Genomic DNA, 12,950 nt, shown 5'->3' on the forward strand with positions numbered 1-12,950 from the left:
TTTTCTTCACGGATGAACACATGTTTGATAAAACGGAGTTAAATCTCTCAGCATCCATTTTCAAGCTCTCTGTGTGTTTGTTTCCTTGCGGACGAGAAAAGGGGGAGCGCACGTTTCCGAGAAGGCGTGTCTTTTTCAAAAATCCAAGAGGCGTTGCTTTGTTGCCGGCCGTTTTCGCCGGTGTGTTAAACACACTTTAGAAAGGAGTGTCCCCAAACTATCAGAAGGCGGAGATCTCCGATTGTCTGGTGGCGAGACTAGTTTTCCAGTAACAACATGGCTAACTTAAGCTGCTAGCTTAAAAGAGAAAACGGTGCTTTGTGTCCTGTGTGTTTTATTCGGAGGAGAAGTCATGGCATTTGATCAAGAAGAGACTTTCAGGATCTTAAACAACTTTCTGAGAGGATTATCAGACATGAGGGCAGCATGACAAAGTGGCAGAATGGTGCTAAAACATAGCTAGCTGAGGTGACAGCTCACACAAACGGAGTGAGGGAGTAACAGCACCTTTTAAGGAGACCAGGTATGTGCTCACTATGGTTATTGTCTGTATTTAAACAGTGGGGGAAATGTGACATTTTATTATGACAAACTGTGACATCTATGTCAATTTCCTGGTTTTTACATCCATCCAAAATAGTTGTTGTTGCCCCCACCATGTTCCACCTAAAATGAAAATGCCAGTGTGTGTGTGTGTGTGTGTGTGTGTGCGCGCGCGCGCGCGCGATGAATGCAGTGGAAAACTTGAATATTTTACAGAATGGTAGTCTACTTCTGTGTCTTAATTAGTCTCTATCAACTAGTTTGAGGACATCCGACGCCACTAGATGGCAGCATTGCTATTCAAAATGCATCTATGTTGGTGGAAACTACATGTCAAATGTGTATCTTCTCACCAAGGAAACTGCCCAGATTATGGGTTGTTAGTGAAAATGTAAAAAATGTAATTGCAGGTTTAGGCCTTTGAAATATCTCTTATATGAACCAATGCAGTGAGATGGAAATGGTAAACCTCTATGGGATCTGTGAGGTATCTGTAACCTATACTAAAGTCATTTCCTCATGTATTTTACCTCCTACAACATATCCATATTGATGCTGTAGTAGTAACACTGGCACCCTAAATGCCACAGCTGATGCTGTGTGAGAAATAATGTTTCATAGCAGTGGCAGATTGTAATGATGGAGCGTGAAGATTGATGCACAAATTAGAGGCAGGCAATTCTCTTCTATGTTTTCCTTCATGCAAAACAAATAAGGACTTCCCCTGCAATGTACAGCCTGATAAGAAAATGAGACTTTACCTGGAACAATTTGGAACAATGCTTTCATATAACAGATAATGAATAATGAAATGTCAGACTAATGATCAAGTGATAACAGTAACTATGTGGAGCATTATTATCTCCATGCACTAATTACTGCTTCATGATAGTGAAAAACAGTTTGTTTTGATGTTCTAATGCACTTGTGGATTCCTGCTCAGGAGTGGTTTTAACTTTTGAATGGACATTGGGGGGATAGTAAGGATGAGTCTTTTTGTAGTTGTTTTGCATGTCTTCGTAGTTGTTCGATTGACTTTCCAACAGGAAAACAGTCACGTCATACAGAGGCTCTGGTCCAGGGCCCCGTGGGTCTCTTTTTGTGGTCATATATATTTTTTAATCTCTTTGTAACTGTTTTATGTCTCTTTATGGTTGTTTTGCCTCTCGAGAGACTGTGTGCTTTTATGTCACCTGTGTTCTCTCAGATGCCAAAGACATTTCATAAAAATGAGACAAAAAGGCTAATCTTATCTTATTTGATCTCATCTCATCTCGTCTCGTGTCATCTCGTCTTGTCTTTGTTGTCGTTGTGTATCTCTTTGTGGTTGTTTGAATGACTTTCAATGTGAACAAAGGCAAACAAAAGAAGACAAAAAAACTCTGCACTGACCGAGCTGTCCCCACCTGTCCCAGCCTGATCCACTCTGGCACCTTTCTATCTTCTGTCCTTGGGGCCCAACCACAGGTACCCTCCAAAATCATTGTAGCTATTGTACCTTTCGTCCTTTGGCTAAATTTGTCTCCCCCCTTTTGCTCTCTTTCCCCTCTGTATTTTACACAGGAAACCCAGCCACCTATGCAGATGTGCGTGCATGCACACAAACGCATTGGCAGACACACACACCATCTATTTTTTTTTTTTTTTAGTTTGTTTGCTTGGTTTTTACTTCCTCCTTTCATGTCTGTGTTTTGTTCTTATGTTTCTTCATGTTGATCGTTTTTATTGTTCTATAAACAAAAACAAACAATCAAAAAAAAAGAAGTGCTAACAATCACTACATACAGAGGCCCTGGGCCTGTATCCTTTGTGGTGGTGTTGTGTCTCTTTATGGTCATTCTGCATCACACTGTAGTTATGTTGCATCTCTTAATGGTCGTTTTGTGTCTCATTGTAATCGCTTGATTTACTTTCCAACAAAAATTATAAACTACGTCATACAGAGGCTCAGGTCCAGGAGCTCCTAGTCCTATAAATAGAAGGCCCGTTGAGGATTTCATCAATGATATTAACAAGCCAACTAGGCCCACCTAACATCTTCTGATTCTGCTGGGGTGGGGGCAACAAGGGGTCAGTCAGATGCCAGGTAGGGGGCCCATGCCACTCCTGGCCCCGCATCTGTTCCTTTACATGCATGTTTCATCATGTAATATTCTCAGTGCAGTGTGAAATGGCAAAAAATATAAAACATATACTGGCGGCCCTGTGAGTTTTGTATTTATTTGTCTATTTATTTAGGCGATGGGGGAGCAGTAATCTGTGCCCCCCTGGTGTCTGGGCAGAGACAAACACGCTGGTTGTTAGGCTACTGAGAAACCCCACCGGCTCTCATTAGTGAGGAAGAGAGAGAGATGAAGAGAAAGACAGAAGGTGGGAGAGAGGAAGAAAGATAAGTGTGAATGAGAGATGGAGGCAAAGAGTGAGGAAACTACACAGTGAGAAACAGAAGCAGAAAGACAGATGGATGCATCACAGCTTTCACCTCTCAGTCGTGTTTGTTTGCAAGGAAAGCCGCAACCCATTTTTCCTCCCTCTCCTCCTCTCAGTCCTGTCACCCTCTTGTTATCTCTCAGCACAAAATACTGAGGATTAGTGCAGGCCACAGGGGCTGCAGCCAAATGCTGCTGAACCACAGGCACAGCAGACATTCACTTAATAAATGTTTAATTAAACTGCTGCAATGTTATGTGTGAATGTAGGGATGACTCACAAGTTTTGTGGAAAATAGAAATGCTTTTAAAGCGTCTCCACAAGAGATTCATATTAAACTCTTCACCCAGTCTGCGGTTATTATCAGAGACATAGTGTGATGTGGTCTACATGCGTATATGCCCCCAATGTCTCCAGCAAGGTCTGATTTTATAGTTCTGGCATGGACTGAAGACTTTAGTTTTGAGAAAGTTTGTTTCCACTGAATTCATAGTTTACCTCATGTCACAGAAGACTTTTTCCACCTATCAGGTTTCTAACTCACAGTTTCTGCTGACACAGCGGTTGTTGCTGGTATGGTTGCTGTGGTCCAAATTCTGCTGTCATCTGACACACCTGTCACACATTCAGGTGTAACATTGCTTGAGTAAAAGTGAAGATGATATCTAAAAATTCACAACTAAACCAAACTCTACAAAACTAAGGCTCAGTAGCAGCCTCACCGAAGGAAAACTCCTATACTACCCTGAAAAACAAATTGCTCACTGAGTTCTGCCGAGGCCACATGGGCTTCCTGTCTGTTCGAAGAAACACTGTCGAATATACCAAATCATGTCAAGGCTGAAGTTTGTTTGACATTTTACTTCACAGCTTACTTTTAAGGAATAATTCAACATGTTGGGAAATATGTTTACTCACTTTCTTGCAGAAAGCTAAATGAAAAGAACGGCACTTCTCTCATGTCTGTGCGGTCAATATGAAGCTGTCACTAGCAGTTGGATAGCTTAAATCAGCACAAAACTGGAAACAGGAGGAAACAGCTATCCTGGCTTTGTTCAAAGGTAACAAAACATTTTTATTTGTCATTTTTAAGGCAACAAAATCTACCTACCAGCACCTCTTACTAACATATAGCAAGCAAGTGAACTCCGGGGGATGGAGGGCAAAGTGTCAAGATATACTAGGCTTGCTGATGCAAATAGTTTGGAGGTCCATGAAGCTAGGGAAGAATAGAGCTGGGCGGGCGGCTTTTCAAACAAGTGACAATCTGCAGGCCTGAAAAATTAAGCCAACACGGAAGTGCCAAAAACTGCAGTTCTTCAAAAAGTCACCTGAGGCTGTCTCCAGACCCTCATGTTAAAATGCCCAATTTTATAGCAGACATATACACGTTTACAGCCTGGTACAAGTGCACTGCTGATAGTGTCCTCAGTCTCAGTCAGATCCAATCCACACCTTCCTCTTTCACAGCGCCAGCCTCTCACCCAAATATTGTCCCTAATCTCTTAAAGCAAACAAAAACAAGATGGCGACAGCCGAAATGCCAAACTTGAGCAGGGCTCAACAATAATGACTGCCCAATTGCCCGGGGCAAGTAAAACTCAAAGTCGGGCATGTAAACTAACAACTCACTTGCCCAATCGGGCAAGTTGCTAAAAATAGTAAAAGTTAATAACCAATTGATAAAATAAATGTATTTTGAAATGTGCTCCTTCGGTTCTGATGCAGCGGTCTCTCTGCCTGAAGTCACAGGCACACGTAACAATGTCCTGCCCACAGCCCCCATTGATATTATTTTGCACGACGGACGCTTCATATAATAACATAACAACATACTATTTATGGTGTTATGTCATCGTGTCATTTCTGTCTCTACATGGTCACGCGTTAGCAATTCTCCTCTGCTCTCTGTATCGCGCACGGCGGAGTTCCGCCACACACACACAGGTGAGCACGCTAGAGCCGCTTGGGCCGCATTTTCCTGACCAAACCTGACCCCGAGCCCGGTGCAGTTTGTCAGCTGACAAAGTTATTGTTATGGACAGTGTGTAGCCTAAGTAACCATCGACAGACTGCACATTACGCACAGACAAACAGCTGCTCGCACAGCAGCACAGCACGGCACTCGTGCTGAGCTTGTGTTGCATTGAGGCGTTGTCACGTAAATAACAACTTCCAACACTTAAACAGGTCATAGCACAAAACAGCAGCATGTCAAGTGACTTTTTACTTTTATTATATTCAGTAAAATTGTATGTTCCTAAATCTCTAGACAGACATTTCACCTGCTCATACTGTGCACACATGTACTGTATGTACTTAGTCCTAAAGAGCCCTTCTGGTGCCAGTAGATACATAGAAACATCCCAGCAGGCTGTGCTTTGCAAGCATACAAAAAAGTTTCACGCAAGTGAAAATTATTTTTCATGCGTGTGCTTCACCTCCGCTGCTACAACTCCATCCTAGGGGAAACACTGCTGTGTGCGTTTTGTGCAGCAGGTGGATGTGGTAGTCTACTGGTAGAGTAGAGAGAGAGCTAAGTAGCATTGGAGTAGAGTAGAGCAGGGCAGAGAGATGGAAGCAAAATATATTAAACCTGGTGTTAATACATTAGAACTGGAGAGAGGGGTGAAAAATAAATAGAGGTGGGCATGGCTCAAGTAGGGCGCAAAATTATAGACAGAGAACGATTGACAAATTTTTCACTTTAAGCCCTGACACTGTCATTTTTGTGTAGGAATTAAGCTACAATACATGACATGTTGTTTTAATTAATAAATACAGTGTGAATAAAGATTACATAACATAAAAATAACTGCAGTCTTTGTTATTTGATAGCCGCTTAAATTAAACAATTTTTTTTAGGGCAAGTAAAAACTGACTTCGGGCAAGTTGGTCAGAGATCTACTTGCCCGACCGTGCAAGTGAAAAAAAACCTTAGCGTTGAACCCTGTTGAGGCTTCAAAACTGGATTCCACAAACCAATGGGTGATGTGACGAGAGCTACATTTATTGTTTTATACAGTCTGTGGACACATCACTTAGCCTGTTTGCTGACAGACAGAGCATGTTTGGACTTTATTGGGAAATACTGAAATAATAATCTGATGTTTGCTGGCTCGCTCATTTACATCGCGTACGGTTAGGAAGAGGTGTAATACTCACTCAGGTGTTTTTGTGAACGGGAAGTTGCTTGGCAAGTCACAACTTTGGCTTTTTGGATAAGTGAGTTTATCAGTGTTTGTAGATGGATTATTCAACTTTCAAATTGAGACTACCTGTTTCCCTCTGCTTCCAGTTTTTACGCTAAGGTAAGCTGACTGTCTCCTGGCGTCGTACTGGCGTACAGACTTGAGTGGTAGCGACCATCTCATCTAACTCTCAACAAGAAAGTGTGTAATGTAATTTTGAAAAATATTTGGCTCTGTAGCTGCTAAATCCTCCACTGTGCAGGTGCCCAGTAGTTCAGTGGGTACAGCAGGCATCCCATGTGCAAAGGCAGTATCCTTGCTGCAGCGGCTGCGGGTTCAATACCAGCCTGCGGCCCCCATGTCATCTCCTTTCTCTCCCTCTTTCACACTTAATCTGTCTTGGCTAAGGCAAAAAGCCCAAAAATAATGATAATAATCAACCTGCTTCACCACATAGTTACCAGCTGACATTTGTCTGCTGTTTGGTGCTGAACAGGTAGTGTACAGTGGGTTTTTAGAGTAATTGCGCTGAAAATAGCTGCCTGCTGCGATGCTAAGAGATCAAGATCAAAGATTAAACCAAAACAGTAAAGCTGTGGGCTGTACAGCTAAAGAATGAACAGATACTCTCGTGAAAGCTCTGTAAAGCAGAGGAGAGCAGCTCATCACTACAAACAACACCCATTACATTGTCTTGATGCATTACATTACTGATTTATAGATGCTTTAAAACAATAACAGTCACTTTTAATGTGAACATTTATGAAATAGTTTTAACATTGCGATCCTGAAGAATCTCCTCTTGACGACCCTAGGATCACCTTCAAATTGACTGGCATGTTTTCCATCATTGATTAAAAAATCAGGAACAAAAGCATTGTTAGACTGCTGCTGGGTATTATGATCAGAGTTCACTGAAAACTGAACTTGTTCTGTCACTGCTTGGCTGTCAAGAGCTTGAAAAAGCACAATATTTACTCCTGGTGTACGTACAGTGTTTATAAAATCCACTCTCAGTGTGCATGGCACTGAATTATATTTTATTCATTTATCATCTACTGTCTTTCCAGGAGAACTCAGCTGAGCTCCCTCCAGTAACAACCAGCCTGATGTTTGAACACTGAACACTCTTACGCAGTGGGGGGTTAACTGACTTGCTCAAGGGCAACACAGAATCTGAAGTTTTGCTGATAAGATCTATTTATTAACAGTGACTGATGCAGATGGATTTCACGCAGAAATTTGAAGAATTATAATTTTATAACTTCTGACCTTGGCAGCAGCAACTGACAAAACCTCAAGGTGCTTTTAGCTGTTCTGGAGCTCTGGGTCACATCACATGATCTTCACTGGCAAACAGAGTTGCTCAGTTGTCATGACATTGTTGTTGCACTTTGAGGACTTCTTGTCCATGCTGGCTTAAAAGTTGATCGTGTGAGATCACGTCTGCATTTCCATGGCAACTGGGCCAAGTGAAACAGCTACTTAATGGACTTTGAGGAGAGTTTTTGTTGGTCAACTCCACAGTTGGCCTATTTGTATAGATGTCACAGACACATAGTTTGCTATCTGTATAAAAAACGATTGTGATGTGTACATGTGTAGTTTGTGATGCTTCATTGGTGGTGCCGGAGTGTGTATGGATGAGGGGCCCAAGTTGAATTTTTGTGTCCCCAAGTCTATAATTTCTAATTTGTGGCCTACACTCATTGAGATATATGAGGTGAACACAAGAAACATCTGTCAGTAATGCAATACGACTCAACAGCACAACTCATCTGAAGCCTCCAATATAATCATACAGTTTAATTAACACCTCTTTAAAATAGTTTAAACAAAAATGAAACATTATAATCTTCATGTGGGTAGATTTTACACCCAGGCATATTCACCTCAGCTGTAGATAGCATTGTTGGCTGTGGACACCTGGGTGCAAAGAGCATCTGCCAAAATGTTATTCAAAAAGGACATACAATGCACTGTAGTGACATTAATACTGTGGTTAGGTAGTTGTGTTATTTATTTTGTCATGCACAATAGACCTGAGTCGAATTAAATTAAAACTAGGCTAATTAAAATAAGATAACTAAGTTAAAATACACTGCAAACAAAGAATTTGCTTTCTTTGTCTCTCTCCCATCAACACACTGCTATCATCACTAGGAGGCAGTAAAGCTCAAATGTTGCACTGACATACTGAACAGCACATGATGATGGTGGTGACATTTTTGAGAAGTTTGTTTTCGTAGACAGAGATACTGTCAAAATGACACAATCAAATGACCCTAATGCTGCTTAAGGGCAAAACAAACTCACAATATGAATATAAATGAGTCTTGTGTTCTAAGATGAGCCATTACACACATTAACAAAAATGACACAGTGTGCAAAAGGACATGTGGTAATTAGATTTCAATTTATGCTTCTTTTCCGTGGCTGGAGAGACAAATCTGTCATACAGAGTCAAGATGATTCATCCTGGTAAGCCTTCTTGGAAGCAGAGAAAGAACATGGGACAGCAGCTTATCCGCTGTTTCTGTAGCTGGAGGCAATCTGATGTGCGAGTACATCCTCTGTACGGAGTTGTCATCTGAAATGCTCCACTTGTGTGAAAGTGCTGCTTGAGTTACGCTTTATTCATGTCACAGTGAGACTATACCTGTTCTAGAAGGTGACTATTAGATTACTGCTAAATTTTGAATAGTTCATTAAAAGCTAATCATGACAATAGTTGCACGAGAGTGAAAATGAAAAGTATGGACGTGTATGTGGATTAACCTTTGTCATTTTGATCTGTGCAGATAATGGGATCATTGTTTGTAAAAAGATGTAGAAAGAACTAAGTTGTCATATTTGACACACTCATTGCCTACATGTTTGTTCAAATCAATAATTCACTCAAGTAAATGATGGCGATTACAGCATTAAAGGTATATGTAAAAGTCTACATTTTAAAGGTAGAAAAAGTTTAAGAAAGGTTTAGACATGTTTGTAGTAACAGCAGGATACAGGGGACCTAACGGTGTGGAAGTTTCTACCAGCGATAACAACTGAAGAAATGAAAAGAAAGAAAAAACAGACTTTCAAAGAGAGCGTTTGTGATTTTTTTGGATATGGAGGAAACCAAGTCGACGTCCATTTGTTTGAGAATATGAAAGGTAAACTGTTCCACAGTGCTACTAGAGGTAAAAAAAAAAACAAAAACCTCAGGATACCTTTAAAGGAATATTTCACCCTCATGCTGTGCCTCTACACAACCATGCTGCCCCCCTCAGTTCATCTGTAATTATAATTTGTGAACAGAGGAAAGCAGAGCTTGTCATGTTCATAATTTCTGCATAAGATGGCTGTGAGCAATAGCTGCAGTTGCAGTCCAAAGTCTAAGAAAATCACGGATGCAGTGATGTATAAACATCCTTATTATTCTAAATTTAACCAGTTCCTAAACTTTGAAACTGTTTGGTTTCAGAGTTTACACCCACTAATGAGATCATTAATATTTGAGAAAATGACAACGTGAAACTAAAACTCCCAACTGCTGCTTCCATTTCTTTGTCTTCACCTGCAGACCAGTCTCATCCACACTGACAGACTGTGAAGAGCGACTTGTCTCCATCAGCTGGGAACCTCCGCCGGTGTCTTTGTGTGTGCGTCTGTCAGCGGAGGAGGAGGGTTTCAGGCATCATCTCTCAGGCATCCTCTTACTGGGCTCACTGGACTAAAGCCTGGGAAACAGACCAACGATGACCATTCTCATCAAGCAAATGGATCCAGGTACTCTGAAACTGAAATCAGAGCCCTGCTTCACAGCGTGGTGTCCAGTACTTTTAGACAAAAGCTCAGAGAGAAAAAGTCTGTCCGAAAATGTTTCCACTATGCACAGTTTTACATTTATTCTTCACTGATGAGAGAAAAACCCTGAAATGAGGTGAACCTGACGGCACTTTTTTTCCTTGTGATTATGAGCAATAAGTTTCCAGTCCAGCTGTCTCTCTGTTTTTCAGCAATTTTTACACATTTTATCTCATTAATTATACAAAATACTTAAAAATAAACACATTGCATTTCTAAACAGAATTGAACTTTTGATCTTAAAGAACTTTTTTGTCACAGAGGGGATCCAAAGCATCTCAACTGTTTTCATTGTGTGCTATGTCATTTTTAGCCATGCTAGTGCAACATGTTCTCATTCCAACTTGTCAAAAATCGCTGTTTTGTCAATCGACTTCACGTCTTTATAGGATGTACTAGGTATACCCCTGTTGATGTTCCAGGACACCCGGTCAATTTGCGCTTGTTATGTGCATTGTGGTGGTGGTGGTGGGGGGGGCGGTCTGTCACACAGAGACAGACAACCATTCACACCTACGGCCAGTCTGGAGTCACCAATTTACCTTCATGGGGAGAACATGCAAACTCCGCACAGATGGGTTCCCTCCTGGGATCGAACCCGGAACCCTCTTGCCGTGAGGCATGTGGTTAGGTTTAAAAAAACATCATGGTATGGCTCAACATTCACACAGGAAGTGAACAGCGGCCTCCCGGGTGAAAGTCTAGGACCTATCCACCCAATCTCCTGCGCGCTCAATAGGGACTTTCCCAGTCCTCATGTTACCATGGTGTTTCAAACTTCTGCAAAAGGTGCCTTTTTACGTCTGTGTCTGACACTGAAATCACAGACAAAGCAGCATTTGATGAGTTGGGAATAGGAACAGTTTGGCTAGCGATGTGGCTGTAGTGATGGCAAAACTATTGGTCAGTTGCTTGTTTTGGTCTTTACTAAAATATCTAAACAACTGTTGGATGGATGACCCTGAATTCCACTTGACACATTCATGTATCCTATGGGATACATTTTTTAGACTTTGATGATCATCTGACTTTTCCTCTAGCACCACCATCAGGTCAGCTTTTGTTAATTTGTTCAATAGTTTTCTGCCTTAATACCTCTGAAACTAACAGTATTCCCTCAGGCAGTGGCAACCCCAGAAATATTTCAAAGAGATGGCCAGGTGAAACCACTGAAAACCACAAGCCGTAACTGAATTTCAGGAATTGGATTATGCTATTGACGTGTGTAGTAGAATCAAGAAGTCGCACACTGATATATTGTAGTTTCTTATTTTGTAGTTAGTATTTCTAATTATCTGACCACATAGACTCATCAGTACAGTTAACATTTTTAGTTTCACAGATTGGCTGTTCTTTTGCTTAAAAAGACACAGCTAGCCTACACTGATTGTAAGGGACAAAATATTTACTGAGACCATGCCTTCTCAGGTTTAGGGGAGACTTGTGGGTATCCATAAAACCCATTTTCATTTTGATATCTTGAGGTGAGAGTTTAAGGGACCCCTTTGAAATGACCCTGCCAGTTGTTCCCTCGTCAAAATTTAGCCGAAGCTTGGAGTATTGGAGTAAGCCGCCTTCCCAACAAGCAGTGCCGACAATTGTATCAAGGCCCCCCCTGGCCACTGCTGGTGCCACTGCCCTCAGCCTCAGCTGTACCTTGCATTTAGTGCTATTTATCAAATATTAGCCCTGCAACACACTAAACTAAGATGGTTAACAGAGTAGACATGCATATTAGCATTGCCACTGCAAACATTTTAATCAGAGCTCTGCTGTGCAGAATCACGTGTGTGGTTGTCGATTCTTTCGTTGTGTCCCAATTTCATGCTACTCACTAAATCCAAGCAAGTGTTGTGAATGTCCTGTGTTCACACTTGAAAAGTGACTGTAATCAAAGTGTAATCAAAACATTCAGTATGCATAACAAAACAACTTGATTTATGGGTTTGCTGTCAATGCACAAAGTCATAAAGTTATGCACAAAGGAATTTAAGTAGCTGCTCACAGCTGCAAAGAAGAAAACCCAGTGTGCATGATGGTAAAAAAGTTTTGTGAACACTCTGAAAAGCAAACAAAAAACAAATGAATCCTGAGAGAACATTTGGATGTCAGCATTTGTGAAGTTTACTTGTTAGTGGCACCAGCAGATTGATTGATTGACATCAAACACTGCATGCATTGCGTCATTTACTGTATGTTTAAAATATTAAAGCTCCATAATTTTGTTGGATACTAACTGCAAATACAGTATATTAAGACAAGTAGTATGTGTTTTGTGTTGTATATATTAGGTGTAGTATGGAACTGGGACACAGCCTTGTTTCCAGTTGGAAGTAAACTTGTGCCCATGTGCTGCTAGATGGAGGGTAAAAAGAAGAATTTTAATCTTGAAGGCGTTGTGTTACGTTCCTCAGCTTTCCTGAGCCCGATAGCTCCTTATCACATTGGAAAAGGTGACGGATATCATCCACAGTCTCTTAATCATCCAGAGGTAATTTCAGATGCACAGTCTGCAGATGACCTTGACTTTCTCCTTTTGAGCTTGGTGCGCTCTTCTGAGAATTTAATCCGTGATGTGGCACTCTCAGAGTTTGAGGATTACTTTTTTCATGCTCTGTTTGAAAAGCTTTAAAAGAGGAGAGGCAGAGAGAGATTTGGTGATAACCCCGATAGAGCTATTGATTTGGAGAGAGGACCTGCTTCACACCTGGCAAGATTCAAGGGAAAAATACTGAGAAGTTTAATCAATGTGCCAACAGCTAATCAAAAGAAGTGAGGTGTACCAGCAGCCTGTGGTTTCCTGCTTTGAGGGTTTGAGTGTATGTTCCTTTTTCCACCTGCAAGTGTTTGTACCTCGCTGGATTCGTGCTTGTTTGTGTTCCAGTAATTACAGATGGTGTATATCAAATATATTTTGTGTGAGAGAAAAAAGAA

The 12,950-nt window shown here is 41.1% G+C and overlaps 1 long non-coding RNA gene across 1 annotated transcript; it reads left to right on the top strand.

The window, feature by feature from the left end:
- On the top strand, positions 1-10,097 carry LOC125902180 (uncharacterized). Its single transcript, XR_007451063.1, has 3 exons — positions 1-523; positions 1,901-2,010; positions 9,733-10,097. It is a non-coding gene; the product is annotated as an uncharacterized LOC125902180 (long non-coding RNA).
- Positions 10,098-12,950: the final 2,853 nt, after the last annotated feature.

This window comes from Epinephelus fuscoguttatus, linkage group LG15, assembly GCF_011397635.1.
Source record: "Epinephelus fuscoguttatus linkage group LG15, E.fuscoguttatus.final_Chr_v1".
Taxonomy (NCBI): Eukaryota; Metazoa; Chordata; class Actinopteri; order Perciformes; family Serranidae; genus Epinephelus; species Epinephelus fuscoguttatus.